Source organism: Salmo salar, chromosome 26 (assembly GCF_965601325.2).
Source record: "Salmo salar chromosome 26, fSalSal1, whole genome shotgun sequence".
Classification (NCBI taxonomy): domain Eukaryota; kingdom Metazoa; phylum Chordata; class Actinopteri; order Salmoniformes; family Salmonidae; genus Salmo; species Salmo salar.
The window spans coordinates 36,738,163-36,753,118 of NC_138316.1; the positions used below are offsets into that span (position 1 = coordinate 36,738,163).

At 52.0% G+C, this 14,956-nt stretch overlaps 1 long non-coding RNA gene across 1 annotated transcript; it reads right to left on the minus strand.

The window, feature by feature from the left end:
- Positions 1–4,142: 4,142 nt before the first annotated feature.
- Positions 4,143–5,853, minus strand: LOC145864308 (uncharacterized). The gene is made up of 2 exons (XR_014382885.1): positions 5,635–5,853; positions 4,143–5,551 (listed from the first exon to the last, which is right to left on the minus strand). It is a non-coding gene; the product is annotated as an uncharacterized LOC145864308 (long non-coding RNA).
- Between the last annotated feature and the right edge of the window lie 9,103 nt (positions 5,854–14,956).

Consider the following 14,956-nt stretch of genomic DNA (forward strand, 5'->3'; position numbering starts at 1 on the left):
GAGCCAACACCCCGTGCTTATTATGGGGAGCAGCGGATCAGAAGAGCGCCGGTCTATGCGGAAGTGCGCACGATCTTGCCCATGCGCACGCACAGTCCGGTGCGAGCGATTCCAGCCCCTCGCAAGTGCCGTGCTAGAGTGGGCATACAGCCAGGTAGGAGTATGCCTGCGCAGTACATCTGGCCACCAGTACGTCTCCTAGGCCCAGGCTACTCTACGCCTGCTCTACGCACGGCAGCCATCAGGCCTCTGCACAGCCCAGTTTGCCCTGTGCCAGCACTCCGCCCGTGCAGGGCTACTGTTACCACCCAGCCAGGACGGGTTTTGCAGGCTGTGCGCTCCAGATCTCCAGTGCGTGTTCATGGCCTGGTGTATCCAGTGCCTGCTCCTCGCACTAGCCCTGAGGTGCGTGTCTCTAGTTTGGCGCCTCCAAAGCCAGCACCACGCACCAGGCCTCCAGTGCGTCAGCCCAGTCCAGTACGTCCTGTTCCTGCTCCTCGCACTAGCCTTGAGGTGCGTGTCTCCAGTCTGGTACCTCCAGTACCAGCCCCACGCACTAGGCCTTCAGTGTGTCAGCCCAGTCCAGTTCGTCCTGCTCCTACTCCTCGCACTGGCCTTGAGGTGCGTGTTACCAGTCTGGCGCCTCCAAAGCCAGCCCCATGCACTAGGCCTGTACTGCGCCTGTCCAGTCCAGAGCTTCTGGAGACAGTTCCCCATCCAGAGCTTCTGGAGACAGTTCCCCGTCCAGAGGTTCCGGCGACAGTTCCCCGTCCAGAGCTTCCGGCGACAGTTCCCCGTCTAGAGCTTCCGGCGACAGTTCCCCGTCCAATGCTTCCGGCGACGTCCTACAGTCCGGAGCCTGCAAAGATGGCCCACAGTCCGGAGCCTGCAAAGACGGCCCACAGTCCGGAACCGGCAGAGACGGCCCACAGTCCGGAACCGGCAGAGACGGCCCACAGTCCGGAGCCTGCAGAGACGGCCCACAGTCCGGAGCCTGCAGAGACGGCCCACAGTCCGGAGCCTGCAGAGACGGCCCACAGTCCGGAGCCTGCAGAGACGGCCCACAGTCCGGAGCCTGCAGAGACGGCCCACAGTCCGGAGCCTGCAGAGACGGCCCACAGTCCGGAGCCTGCAGAGTCGCCCTCCAGTCCGGAGCTCGCAGAGTCGCCCTCCAGTCCGGAGCTCCCAGAGTCGCCCTCCAGTCCGGAGCTCCCAGAGTCGCCCTCCAGTCCGGAGCTCCCAGAGTGGCCCTCCAGTCCGGAACTCCCAGAGTGGCCCTCCAGTCCGGAGCTCCCAGAGTGGCCCTCCAGTCCGGAGCTCCCAGAGTGGCCCTCCAGTCCGGAGCTCCCAGAGTCGCCCTCCAGTCCGGAGCTCCCAGAGTCGCCCTCCAGTCCGGAGCTCCCAGAGTCGCCCTCCAGTCCGGAGCTCCCAGAGTCGCCCTCCAGTCCGGAGCTCCCAGAGTCGCCCTCCAGTCCGGAGCACCCAGAGTCGCCCTCCAGTCCGAGGTCTCCAGCGACGCTCCTCAGCCCGAGGTCTCCAGCGATGCGCCTCAGCCCGAGGTCTCCAGTGACGTGCTTTAGCCCTGAGCCTTCAGCGGGGGTGGACAGGTTAAGTTGGGGACTAAGGCCAGAGCCTGAGCCACCTCCATAGTAGGAGGATTGGGGAGGGGGGGTGTAGCACAAGAACCGTCGGTGACGGTGGCCACCCTCCCTTCCCTCCCTTTAGTTTGGGATGATTTCTGTTTTGGGGTTTATTTATGTGCTATTTTTGTGTTTTTTTGCTTGAGGTGCATCCAGGGGGGGTACTGTCACATCCTGACCAGTAAAGAGGTTATTTGTTATTGTAGTTTGGTCAGGACGTGGCAGGGGGTGTTTGTTTTATGTGTTTCGGGGTTTTTGGTTAATGTTCTATGTTAGTATATTTCTATGTTCTTTCTAGGTCTTCTATTTCTATGTGTAGTTTATTGGGTTGACCTTCAATTGGAGGCAGCTGTTCCTCGTTGCCTCTAATTGAAGGTCCTATTTAGTAGGGGTGTTTTTTCATGGGTTTTTGTGGGTAGTTGTTCCTTGTGTAGTTGTGTTCCTTACAGGACTGTTTCTCGTAGTAGTTTTTTTGTATTAAGTGTTTTGTTTCGTTTTCTTCTCATTAAATAAAAGAAGATGAGCATACAAATTCCCGCTGCGCCTTGGTCCCATCTTTACGACGAACGTGACACAGGGACTGTAGTGACACCTCTTGCACTAAGATGCAGTGCGTTAGACCTCTGCGTCACTCGGGGGGGTCCAGACCCCTTGGTATAGGCTGTAATACACTTCAGATACATCCCAAATTGCAACTTATTCCCTACAGAGTGCACTTAGCCATAGGGCCCAGCCCCATTGGTCATTAGGGTCCTATTACAGCCAGTGGACTCATCATCGTCACTCAGAGTCCATCAGAGCTCTTCCTGTCTGTAAGGCATATAATTAACCTATCATAATCCCCATCAACACTGCTCTGTCTGCCTGACAGTTTGTCTTCGTCCCAAATGGCATCCTATTTCTTATGTAGTGCACTACTTTTGACCAAGGGTTTCCCATAGGGCTCTGGTCAAATGTAGTGCACTATATCAGGAACAGTGTGCCATTTGGGCCACATCCTGTCTGTCTGTCAGGCTATTCATCCATGCCTGTTTGTCTCCCCTAGGGCTTAAGGGCCCTTCACGCAAACTACAGAAACGCAGTGACAGAAGTGTCGTTTTTTACACTTAGTTTTACGCAATTTTGTGTGGCAACATTTTTGGAGTGGACCATATACGTCGCTCCGTCGCTCTGTTTGCGTGAAGTGCGTAGTGGTCTTTAGACTGAGAGGATGACCTAATGCTGATAGAGAGAGAGAAGTGAGTGCCTCTGGGATTGCGGGCTGAGGGGGGGTTGATTTAAGTTGATTTTAGAACACTCAAGAATGGAACATTCCAATTGGTGATGTCATAAAGGGCTGCCAACTGACTAGAGTTCATTTGACCTGGAACGTCAGAATAGAAGACTTGGATAACGGTAAGGAAATACAACTCATGTCAAAGGTCTAACCCTGGTTAGCAAGCACACACACAAAAACACACACACGCACCCTAGTTAACCTTTGAACGGTGTGTTTTTGACAGCACTCACTCACACCCTCACTCCTGACTGCGGCCAGTAAATTCTGCTGAGCCAGGAAGAAGCAAGCGTTTTTTCTTCTTTCTCTTCTCCCCTTCCACCAAATCCCCAGTCCTCCAGTGGGTTTATAGGCAGTCCTTGTGTATTCATTCACCAGAGAGTAGGGTTTTTTTCCCTGTATAGGAATAGAGGAAGAGGGACGTCTTTATGAGGGGGAATTCTATCTGACTGTGGAGGGGAAAGGAGAGGAGGGGAGACGAGGGGAGAGGGGAGAGGGGAGGAGAGGAGGGGAGAAGAGGGGGGAGAGGAGAGAGGAGGGGAGAGGGGAGAGCTGAAAGCTGATGGTTTGCGAGAGAGAAGGAAAAGGAGTAGGGGGTGCTGTGTACACAGGGAGTACACAATGGCAGAATACATGACCACTGTGACTGACTAAATTTAAAAAATCCTTGACTATGTACAGATTCAGTGAGCATAGCCTTGTTATTGAGAGAGGCCGCAGTAGACAGACTATGTGCCCACTGCACACAAAGTGAGGTGGAAACTGAGATACACTTCCTAACTTCCTGCTAAATGTATGATCACATTAGAGACACATATTTCCCACAGATAACAGACCCACAACAAATTTGAAAACAAATCAAACATTGATAAACTCCCATATCTGTTAGGCGAAATACCACAGTGTGCAGTCACAGCAGCAAGATCTGTGGCTCATTGTCATGAGAAAGGGGAACCATTGGAGCACAAACAACATTGTAAATACAACCTATATTTATCTGTTTTATTTATTTTCCCTTTCATACTTCAACTACTTGCACATTGTTACAACACTGTACTTAGCCAATAATATAGCATTTGAAATGTCTATATTATTTTAAAACTTTTGTGATGTTAACTAAGGTTTCCCTTGTTAATTTCCCTTTTGTTTATTGTCTATTCTATTTGCTTTGGCAACGTAATGTTATGGCATGTACTGGAGGCGAAGTCAGGTGCAGGAGAGCAGAGTACAGTTAACAGGCGCACATTTATTTTCCGTTCCAAAACGAGACCACTACAATAGTCAAACGTGCTCAAAACACGGAACATAAATAAAAGTCAAGCGCATAAATCAAACACCACATAACATGTAACAATTACACACAAAGACATGATGGGAAACAGAGGGTTAAATACATGTAGATTGATTGGGGAAATGAAAACCAGGTGTGTATGGAACAAGACAAGACAAATGGACATATGAAAAATGGAGCGGCGATGGCTAGAAAGCTGGTGACATCGATCGCCGAACGTCGCCCGGTCAAGGAGAGGAGCCGACTTCGGCAGAAGTCGTGACAGTACCCCACCTTGACGCGGAGCTCCAGCGGCGCGCCGACACCGGCCTCGGGGATGACCCGGAGGATGAGGCGCAGGGCGATCCGGCCGGCGACGGTGAAACTCACGCAGCAGTTCAGGATCCAGAACATCTACAACCGGAACCCAGCACCTCTCCTCCGGCCCGTACCCCTCCCACTCCACGAGGTACTGAAGGCCCCCCACCCGACGGCTCGAATCCACGATGGAACGAATTATGTATGCCGGGGCCCCCTCAATGTCCAAAGGGGGCGGAGGGACCTCCCGCACCTCAGATTCCTGGAGCGGACCAGCCACCACCGTCCTGAGGAGAGACACATGGAACAAGGGGTTAATACGATAATCAGAGGGAAGCTGTAATCTATAACATACCTCGTTCACCCTCTTCAGGACTTTAAATGGCCCCACAAACCGTGGACCCAGCTTCCTGCAGGGCAGGCGGAGGGGCAGGTTACGGATCGAGAGCCAGACCCGGTCACCCGGTGCGAACACCGGGGTCTCACTGCGGTGACGGTCGCGCTGGTTGTCTGGCAACGCGCGGCTCGCTGGAGATGGGCACGGGCGTCTCATGTCTCCTCTGCGCTCCTAAACCAGTCGTCAACTGCAGGCTTCTCGGTCTGACCCTGATGCCACGATGCCAGAACCGGCTGGTACCCAAATATGCACTAAAAGGGGGAGAGGTTAGTGGAGGAGTGGCGAAGCGAGTTCTGTGCCATCTCGGCCCAGGGCAGGAACGCCGCCCACTCCCTCGGCCGGTCCTGGCAATAGGACCGCAGAAACCTGCCCACATCCTGGTTAACTCTCTCTACCTGCCCGTTACTCTCAGGGTGAAAACCTGAGGTAAGGCTGATCGAGACTCCCAGACGTTCCATGAACGCCTTCCAAACTCTCGACGTGAACTGGGGACCCCGATCCAACGCTATATCCTCTGGCACCCCGTAGTACCGGAAGACGTGAGTAAACAGGGCTTCCGCAGTCTGTAGGGCCGTAGGAAGACAGGACAGAGGGAGGAGATGGCAGGACTTTGAAAAACGATCCACAACGACCAGGATCGTAGTGTTTCCCTGTGAAAGAGGAAGATCTGTTAAGAAATCCACTGACAGATGTGACCAAGGTCGTTGTGGAACGGGTAAGGGATGTAACTTACCTCTGGGCAGGTGTCTCGGAGCCTTACACTGGGCACACCGAGCAGGTGGAAACATAAACCCTCACGTCCTTAGCCAAGGTGGGCCACCAGTACTTCCCAGTCAGACAGCACACCGTCCGACCGATCCCCGGATGACCAGAGGAGGGAGACGTGTGGGCCCAATAGATCAACTGGTCACGGACAACAGACGGAACATACAGTGAGGGGAAAAAGTATTTGATCCACTGCTGATTTTGTACGTTTGCCCACTGACAAAGAAATGATCAGTCTAAATTTTAATGGTAGGTTTATTTGAACAGTGAGAGACAGAATAACAACAAAAAAATCCAGAAAACGCATGTCAAAAATGTTATAAATTGATTTGCATTTTAATGAGGGAAATAAGTATTTGAAAGAAAATCTGAAAGATTTCTGGCTCCCAGGTGTCTTTTATACAGGTAACGAGCTGAGATTAGGAGCACACTCTTAAATGGAGTGCTCCTAATCTCAGCTTGTTACCTGTATAAAAGATACCTGTCCACAGAAGCAATCAATCAATCAGATTCCAAACTCTCCACTATGGCCAAGACCAAAGAGCTCTCCAAGGATGTCAGTGACAAGATTGTAGACCTACACAAGGCTGGAATGGGCTACAAGACCATCGCCAAGCAGCTTGGTGAGAAGGTGAAAACAGTTGGTGCGATTATTCGCAAATGGAAGAAACACAAAATAACTGTCAATCTCCCTTGGCCTGGGGCTCCATGCAAAATCTCACCTCGTGGAGTTGCAATGATCATGAGAACGGTGAGAAATCAGCCCAGAACTACACGGGAGGATCTAGTCAATGACCTCAAAGCAGCTGGGACCATAGTCACCAAGAAAACAATTGGTAACACACTATGCCGTGAAGGACTGAAATCCTGCAGCGCCCGCAAGGTCCCCCTGCTCAAGAAAGCACATATACATGCCCGTCTGAAGTTTGCCAATGAACATCTGACTGATTCAGAGGACAACTGGGTGAAAGTGTTGTGGTCAGATGAGACCAAAATGGAGCTCTTTGGCATCAACTCAACTCGCCGTGTTTGGAGGAGGAGGAATGCTGCCTATGACCCCAAGAACACCATCCCCACCGTCAAACATGGAGGTGGAAACATTATGCTTTGGGGGTGTTTTTCTGCCAAGGGGACAGGACAACTTCACCGCATCAAAGGGACGATGGACGGGGCCATGTACCGTCAAATCTTGGGTGAGAACCTCCTTCCCTCTACCAGGGCATTGAAAATGGGTCGTGGATGGGTATTCCAGCATGACAATGACCCAAAACACATGGCCAAGGCAACAAAGGAGTGGCTCAAGAAGAAGCACATTGAGGTCCTGGAGTGGCCTAGCCAGTCTCCAGACCTTAATCCCATAGAAAATCTGTGGAGGGAGCTGAAGGTTCGAGTTGCCAAACCTCAGCCTTGAAACCTTAATGACTTGGAGAAGATCTGCTAAGAGGAGTGGGACAAAATCCATCCTGAGATGTGTGCAAACCTGGTGGCCAACTACAAGAAATGTCTGACCTCTGTGATTGCCAACAAGGGTTTTGCCACCAAGTACTAAGTCATGTTTTGCAGAGGGGTCAAATACTTACTTCCCTCATTAAAATGCTAATCATTTTATAACATTTTTGACATGCGTTTTTCTGGATTTCTTTGTTGTTATTCTGTCCCTCATTGTTCAAATAAACTTACCATTAAAATTATAGACTGATAATTTCTTTGTCAGTGGGCAAACGTACAGAATCAGCAGGGGATCAAATACTTTTTTCCCTCACTGTTCATACGCCCAACGGAACACTGGAGGGGAGCGGGCTCTGTACGCAACGCCTCCTCAATGTCCACATCCAGCTCCCGCACGACCGGCGCTACCAGGTAGAAGGCCGGCAGTATGGGAGTCTGCTCCATGGGCTGCTCCTCTGTGTCATACAGCCGGGACAGTGCGTCTGCCTTCTTATTCTGGGAACCCGGTCTGTAGGATAGAGTAAACACAAAATGGGTAAAGAACATGGCCCACCTTGTCTGACAAGGATTCAGTCGCCTCGCTGCCTGGATGTACTCCAGGTTGCGGTGGTCAGTCCAGATGAGGAAAGGGTGTTTAGCCCCCTCAAACCAATGTGTCCACGCCTTCAATGCTTTAACCACAGCCAACAACTCCCGGTCCCCCACATCATAGTTACGCTGAGCTGAGCTTCTTCGAGAAGAAAGCACAGGGGCGGAGTTTCGGTGGCGTACCCGAGCGCTGTGAGAGCACGGCTCCTATCCCAGCCTTGGACGCGTCCACCTCCACTATGAATGCCAAAGAGGGATCCGGATGGGCCAGCACGGGAGCTGAAGTAAACAGAGCTCTTAACTGCCCAAAAGCCCTGTCCGCCTCAGCCGACCACTGCAACCGTACAGGACCCCCCTTCAGCAGTGAGGTAATGGGCGCAGCAACCTGGCCAAAACCCCGGATAAATCTCCGGTAGTAATTGGAAAACCCTAAAAATAGCTGCACCTCCTCTACCGTGGTGGGAGTCAGCCAATTACGCACAGCTGCAATGCGGTCAGTGTCCATCTCCACCCCTGATGTGGAAATGCGATACCCTAGGAAGGAAACGGCCTGCTGAAAGAACAGGCATTTCTCAGCCTTAACATACAGGTCATGCTTCAACAGTCATCCAAGTACCATGGCGCACCAAGGACACATGCTCGGCGCGTGTAGCGGAGTATATCAGAATGTCATCGATATACACCACTACACCCTGCCCGTGCAGGTCCCTGAAAATCTTGTCTACAAAGGATTGGAAAACTGATGGAGCATTCATCAACCTGTACGGCATGACGAGGTACTCATAATGCCCTGTGGTGGTACTAAACGCTGTCTTCCAATCGTCTCCCTCCCGGATACGCACCAGGTTATACACACTCCTGAGATCCAGTTTCATGAAGAAGCGAGCCCTATGCATTGACTCAATCACCGTGGCGATAAGAGGTAGTGGATAACTGTACCTCACCGTGATTTGATTGAGACCTCTATAGTCAATGCACGGGCGTAAACCTCCATCCTTCTTCTTCACAAAAAAGAAACTCGAGGAGGCGGGTGAAGTAGAGGGCCGAATGTACCCCTGACCCAGGGATTCAGAGACATTTGTATCCATAGCCACCATCTCCGCTTGCGACAGGGGATACACGTGACTCCTGGGAAGTGCAGCGTCTGCCAGGAGATTTATCGCACAGTTCCCCCGTCGATGAGGTGGTAATTGAGTTGCCCCGATAGCCAAATCGGCATATTCTGGGGGGATGTGCGTGGTGGAGACCTGGTCTGGACTTTACACCGTGATAGCACCAACGGCAACCCCTACACACCTCTCTGAGCACTCTCGCGACCACCCCGTGAGAGCCCTCTGTTGCCAGGAAATAGTGAGGTTATGCAGAGCCAACCAGGGAAGGCCTAGTACCACAGGAAACCCAGGAGATTCAATGAGGAAGAGGCTGATTCTCTCCTCATGATCCCCCTGCGTAACCATGGCCAAGGAGATGGTGGCTTCCCTGATTTAGCCCGGACCCTAATGGTCGACTATCTAGAGCATGTACCGGGAAGGGTTTAACTATAGGAATAATGGGGATCCCTAACCTAATTGCAAATGCTCTGTCGATAAAATTCCCAGCTGCGCCTGAATCGACGAGTGTCTTATGCTGGGAATGTGGGAAAAACTCAGGGAAACAAACAGGCACAAACAGTTGATCAACAGAGGACTCTGGATGAGTGTGGTGCAAACTCACCTGGGGTGATGCCAGAGTGTCCTGCCTGTTGCCTCGACTCCCAGAGGAACCAACACGGCACCGACCGGCAGTGTGTCCTCTGCGGCCACAGATGGTGCACGTGAATGCTCCTCCTCCAGTCTCCCTATGAGCATTCCCTCCTAACTCGATGGGCACCGGAGTGGGGGTGCTGGAAGATGGAACCGACAGAGCCCCCTCTGGACGTCCGCGGGTGACCAGCAGGTTATCTAACCGGATGGACAAATCCACCAGTTGGTCAAAGAAAATGGTGGCATCCCTGCAGGCCAGCTCACGTCGGACGTCCTCTCGTAGGCTGCATCAATAGTCATTCCAGCCTGCTCCGGCGGCCAAGGTCCGGAATTCCAGGGCGAAGTCCTGGGCGCTCCTCGTCCCCTGCCTCAAATGGAAGAGCCTTTCCCCCGCCACTCTACCTTTCGGTGGATGGTCGAAGACGGCTCAGAAGCGACGGGTGAACTCCTCGAAGTGGTCCAACTCCGTGTCTCCTTCTCTAGTCACAAGAAGGCCAGTTTTATTGCTTCTTTAACCAGATCAACAGGTTTCAGCTGTGCTAACATAATTGCAAAAGGGTTTTCTAATGATCAATTAGCCTTTTAAAATGATAAACTTGGATTAGCTAACACAACGTGCCATTGGAACACGGGAGTGATGGTTGCTGATAATGGGCCTCTGTATGCCTACGTAGATATCCCATTAAAAATCAGCCATTTCCAGCTACAATAGTCATTTCCAACATTAACAATGTCTACACTGTCAGGCGGTGGTTAACTGGTGCAGTGAATCAGGCGCAGGAGAGCAGAAATGAATGTACAAGGTATTTCATTCCACGACAGCACCAGTATATAGACAATACTCAAAGTGCAGAGAAATACCGGTCACTCGAAAATAACGAGCGTAAATACATAACCTGGCAAACATAACCAGCCGACAAGTACTGCCATCAACAATCAATAAACACGCACACTAACATGTGGAAAACAGAGGGTTAAATAATGAACATGTAACTGGGGAATAGAAACCAGGTGTGTAGAAAACAAAGACAAAACAAATGGAAAATGAAAAGTGGATCGGCGATGGCTAAAAGACCGGTGACGTCAACCGCCAAACGCCGCCCGAACAAGGAGAGGGACCGACTTCGGCGGAAGTCGTGACAGTACCCCCCTTTGACGCACGGCTCCAGCAGCGCGCCGACACCGGCCTCGGGGACGACCCGGAGGACGAGGCGCAGGGCGATCTGGATGGAGACGGTGGAACTCCCGCAGCATCGTAGGGTCCAATACGTCCTCACACGGCACCCAGCGTCTCTCCTCCGGACCATACCCCTCCCACTCCATGAGGTACTGAAGGCCACTCGCCCGACGCCTCGAGTCCAGTATGGCTTGAACAGCATACGCCGGGGCCCCCTCGATGTCCAGAGGGGGCGAAGGAACCTCCCGCACCTCAGACTCCTGGAGTGGACCAGCTACCACTGGCCTGAGGAGAGACACATGGAACGAGGGGTTAATACGGTATTCGGGGGAAGCTGTAACCTGTAACAAACCTCGTTCAGTCTCCTCAGGACTTTGAATGGCCCCACAAACCGCGGACCCAGCTTCCAGCAGGGCAGGCGGAGGGGCAGGTTTCGGGTCGAGAGCCAGTCTCACTGCGGTGGCGGTCTGCGCTAGCTTTCTGACGCCTCACAGCCCGCTGAAGGTGCACGTGAGTGGCGTCTCATGTCTCCTCCGAGCGCCTAAACCAGTCGTCCACTGCAGGCGCCTCAATCTGGCTCTGATGCCAAGGCGCCAGAACCGGCTGGTATCCCAGTACGCACTGGAAGGGGGAGAGGTTAGTGGAGGAGTGGCGGAGCGAGTTTTGGGCCATCTCTGCCCAGGGTATGAGCGCCGCTCACTCCCTCGGGCCGGTCCTGGCAAGAAGACCGCAGAAACCTACCCACATCCTGGTTCACTCTCTCCACCTGCCCGTTACTCTCGGGGTGAAAACCTGACGTAAGGCTGACCGAGACCCCAAGACGTTCCATGAACGCCGTCCAGACCCTTGACGTGAACTGGGGACCTCGATCAGATACTATGTCCTCAGGTACCCCATAGTGCCGGAAGACGTGTGTGAACAGGGCCTCCGCAGTCTGTAGGGCCGTAGGGAGACCGGGCAAAGGGAAGAGACGGCAGGACTTAGAGAACTGATCCACAATGACCAGGATCGTCCGTTGTGGAACAGGTAAGGGTTGTAACTTCCCTCTGGGCAGGTGCCTAAGAGCCTTGCATTGGGCGCACACCGAGCAGGAGGAAACATAAACCCTCACGTCCTTAGCCAAGGTGGACCACCAGTACTTCCCACTAAGACAGTGCACTGTCCGACCGATGCCCGGATGACCAGAGGAGGGTGACGTGTGGGCCCAATACAGTGAGGGAAAAAAGTATTTGATCCCCTGCTGATTTTGTACGTTTGCCCACTGACAAAGAAATGATCAGTCTATAATTTTAATGGTAGGTTTATTCGAACAGTGAGAGACAGAATAACAACATAAAAATCCAGAAAACGCATGTCAAAAATCTTATAAATTGATTTGCATTTTAATGAGGGAAATAAGTATTTGACCCCCTCTCAATCAGAAAAGTTTCTGGCTCCCAGGTGTCTTTTATACAGGTAACAAGCTGAGATTAGGAGCACAGGAGCGATCAATCAATCAGATTCCAAACTCTCCACTATGGCCAAGACCAAAGAGCTCTCCAAAGAGCTCTCCAATTATCGCACCAACTGTTGTCACCTTCTCACCAAGCTGCTTGGCGATGGTCTTGTAGCCCATTCCAGCCTTGTGTAGGTCTACAATCTTGTCACTGACATCCTTGGAGAGCTCTTTGGTCTTGGCCATAGTGGAGAGTTTGGAATCTGATTGATTGATTGCTTCTGTGGACAGGTGTCTTTTATACAGGTAACAAACTGAGATTAGCAGCACACTCTTAAAGGGAGTGCTCCTAATCTCAGTTTGTTACCTGTATAAAAGACACCTGGGAGCCAGAAACTTTTCTGATTAAGAGGGGGTCAAATACTTATTTCCCTCATTAAAATGCAAATCATTTTATAACATTTTTGACATAAGTTTTCTGGATTTTTTTGTTGTTATTTTGTCCGTCACTTTTCAAATAAACCTACAATTAAAATTATAGACTGATCATTTCTTTGTCAGTGGGCAAACGAACAAAATCACCAGGGGATCAAATACTTTTTTCCCTCACTGTAGATCAAACGGTCGCGGACAGCAGACGGAACGTACAGAAGCCCAGCTGGACACTGGAGGGGAGTGGGAACTGTACGCCACGCCCGCTCGATGTCCACGTCCAGCTCCCACACTACCGGTGCCACCAGGCAAGAGGCCGGGAGTATGGGAGTGTGATCCATGGACCGCTCCTCTGTGTCATTGTAACGCCCTGGCCATAGAGAGGGTTTTTTGTTTTCTATTTTTGGTTAGGCCAGGGTGTGACATGGGTGGGTGTTCTAGGTTTCTTTTTCTATGTTGGTGGTTTTCTTTGTTTCGACCGTATATGGCTCTCAATCAGGAACAGGTGTAGATACATAGGCAGCCGGTTTTTCCTTTGGGGTTTGTGGGTGAATGTTTTCTGTCTAGGTTTGTTAATCCTGACAGGACTGTTTGGCTGTCATTCCTTGTCGTGTTTTCTTTTTGTATAGTGTTCATTCGTTTATTAAAATCCTTAATATGAACACATCCGCTGCACCTTGGTCTCAATCTGACGACGGCCGTTACAGTCATACAGCCGGGACAATGCGTCTACCTTCACGTTCTGGGAGCCTGGTCTGTAGGACGGGGTGAAGACAAAACGGGTAAAGAACATAGCCCACCTTGCCTGGCGAGGGTTCAGTCTCCTCGCCGCCCTGATGTACTCCAGATTGCGGTGGTCAGTCCAGATGAGAAAGGGTGTTTAGCCCCCTCAAGCCAATGTCTCCACGCCCTCAAGGCCTTGACGACAGCCAACAGCTCCCGGTCCCCCATGTCATAGTTTCGCTCCGCCGGGCTGAGCTTCTTCGAAAAGAAGGCACAGGGGCGGAGCTTTGGTGGTGTACCCGAGCGCTGAGAGAGCACGGCTCCTATCCCAGCCTCAGACGCGTCCACCTCCACTATGAATGCCAAAGAGGGATCCGGATGAGCCAGCATGGGAGCCGAGGTAAACAGAGCCCTCAGGTGACCAAAAGCCCTGTCCGCCTCAGCCGACCACTGCAAACGCACCGGTCCCCCCTTCAGCAGTGTGGTAATGGGAGCCGCTACCTGACCAAAGCCCGGATAAACCTCCGGTCGTAGTTGACAAACCCTAGAAACCGCTGCACTTCCTTTACCATGGTGGGAGTCGGCCAATTACGCACGGCTGAAATGCGGTCACTGTCCATCTCCATCCCTGAAGTGGAAATGCGGTACCCTAGGAAGGAGACGGACTGTTTAAAGAACAGACATTTCTCAGCCTTGACATACAGGTCATGCTCCAACAGTCGACCGAGCACCCTGCGCAACAGGGACACATGCTCGGCGCATGTAGCGGAGTATATCAGAATGTCATCAATATAGACCACTACACCCTGCCCGTGCAAGTCTCTGAAAATCTTGTCTACAAAGGCCTGGAAGACTGATGGAGCATTCATCAACCCATACGGCATGACGAGGTACTCATAGTGCCCAGAGGTGGTACTAAAAGCTGTCTTCCACTCGTCTCCCTCCCGGATACACACCAGGTTGTAAGCGCTCCTGAGATCCAATTTTGTGAAGAAGTGCACCCCGTGCATTGACTCAATCGCACTGGCTATGAGAGGTAGCGGGTAACTGTACCTCACTGTGATCTGGTTGATGCCTTGATAGTCAATACACGGGTGCAGACCTCCATCCTTCTTCTTCACAAAAAAAGAAACTCGAGGAGGCAGGTGAAGTGGAGAGCCGAATGTACCCCTGCCCCAGGGATTCGGAGACATATATTTCCATAGCCGCCGTCTCCTCTTGCGACAGGGGATACACGTGACTCCTGGGAAGTGCTGCGTCTACCAGGAGATTTATCGCACAATCCCCCCGTCGATTGGTGGTAATTGACTCGCCTTCTTTTTACAGAAGGCGAGAGCCAAATCGGCATATTCAGAGGGGATGCACACGGTGGAGACCTGGTCTGGACTTTCCACCGTAGTAGCACCGACAGAAACCCCTAAACACCTCCCCGAGCACTCTCGTGACGACCGTGATAGCCCTCTGTTTCCACGAAATAGTGGGGTCATGACAAACCAACCAGGGTAGACCCAGCACCACGGGAAACACAGGAGAATCAGTAAGGAAGAGACTGATCCTCTCCTTGTGACCCTCCTGCGTAACCATGCTCAGTGGAGCAGTGGCCTCCCTAATTAGCCCCGACCCTACTGGTCGACTATCTAGGGCGTGCACAGGGAAGGGCATATCCACTGGAACAATAGGGATCCCTAAACTATGGGCAAATGATCTGTCAATAAAATTCCCAGCTGCACCTGAATCTACGAGC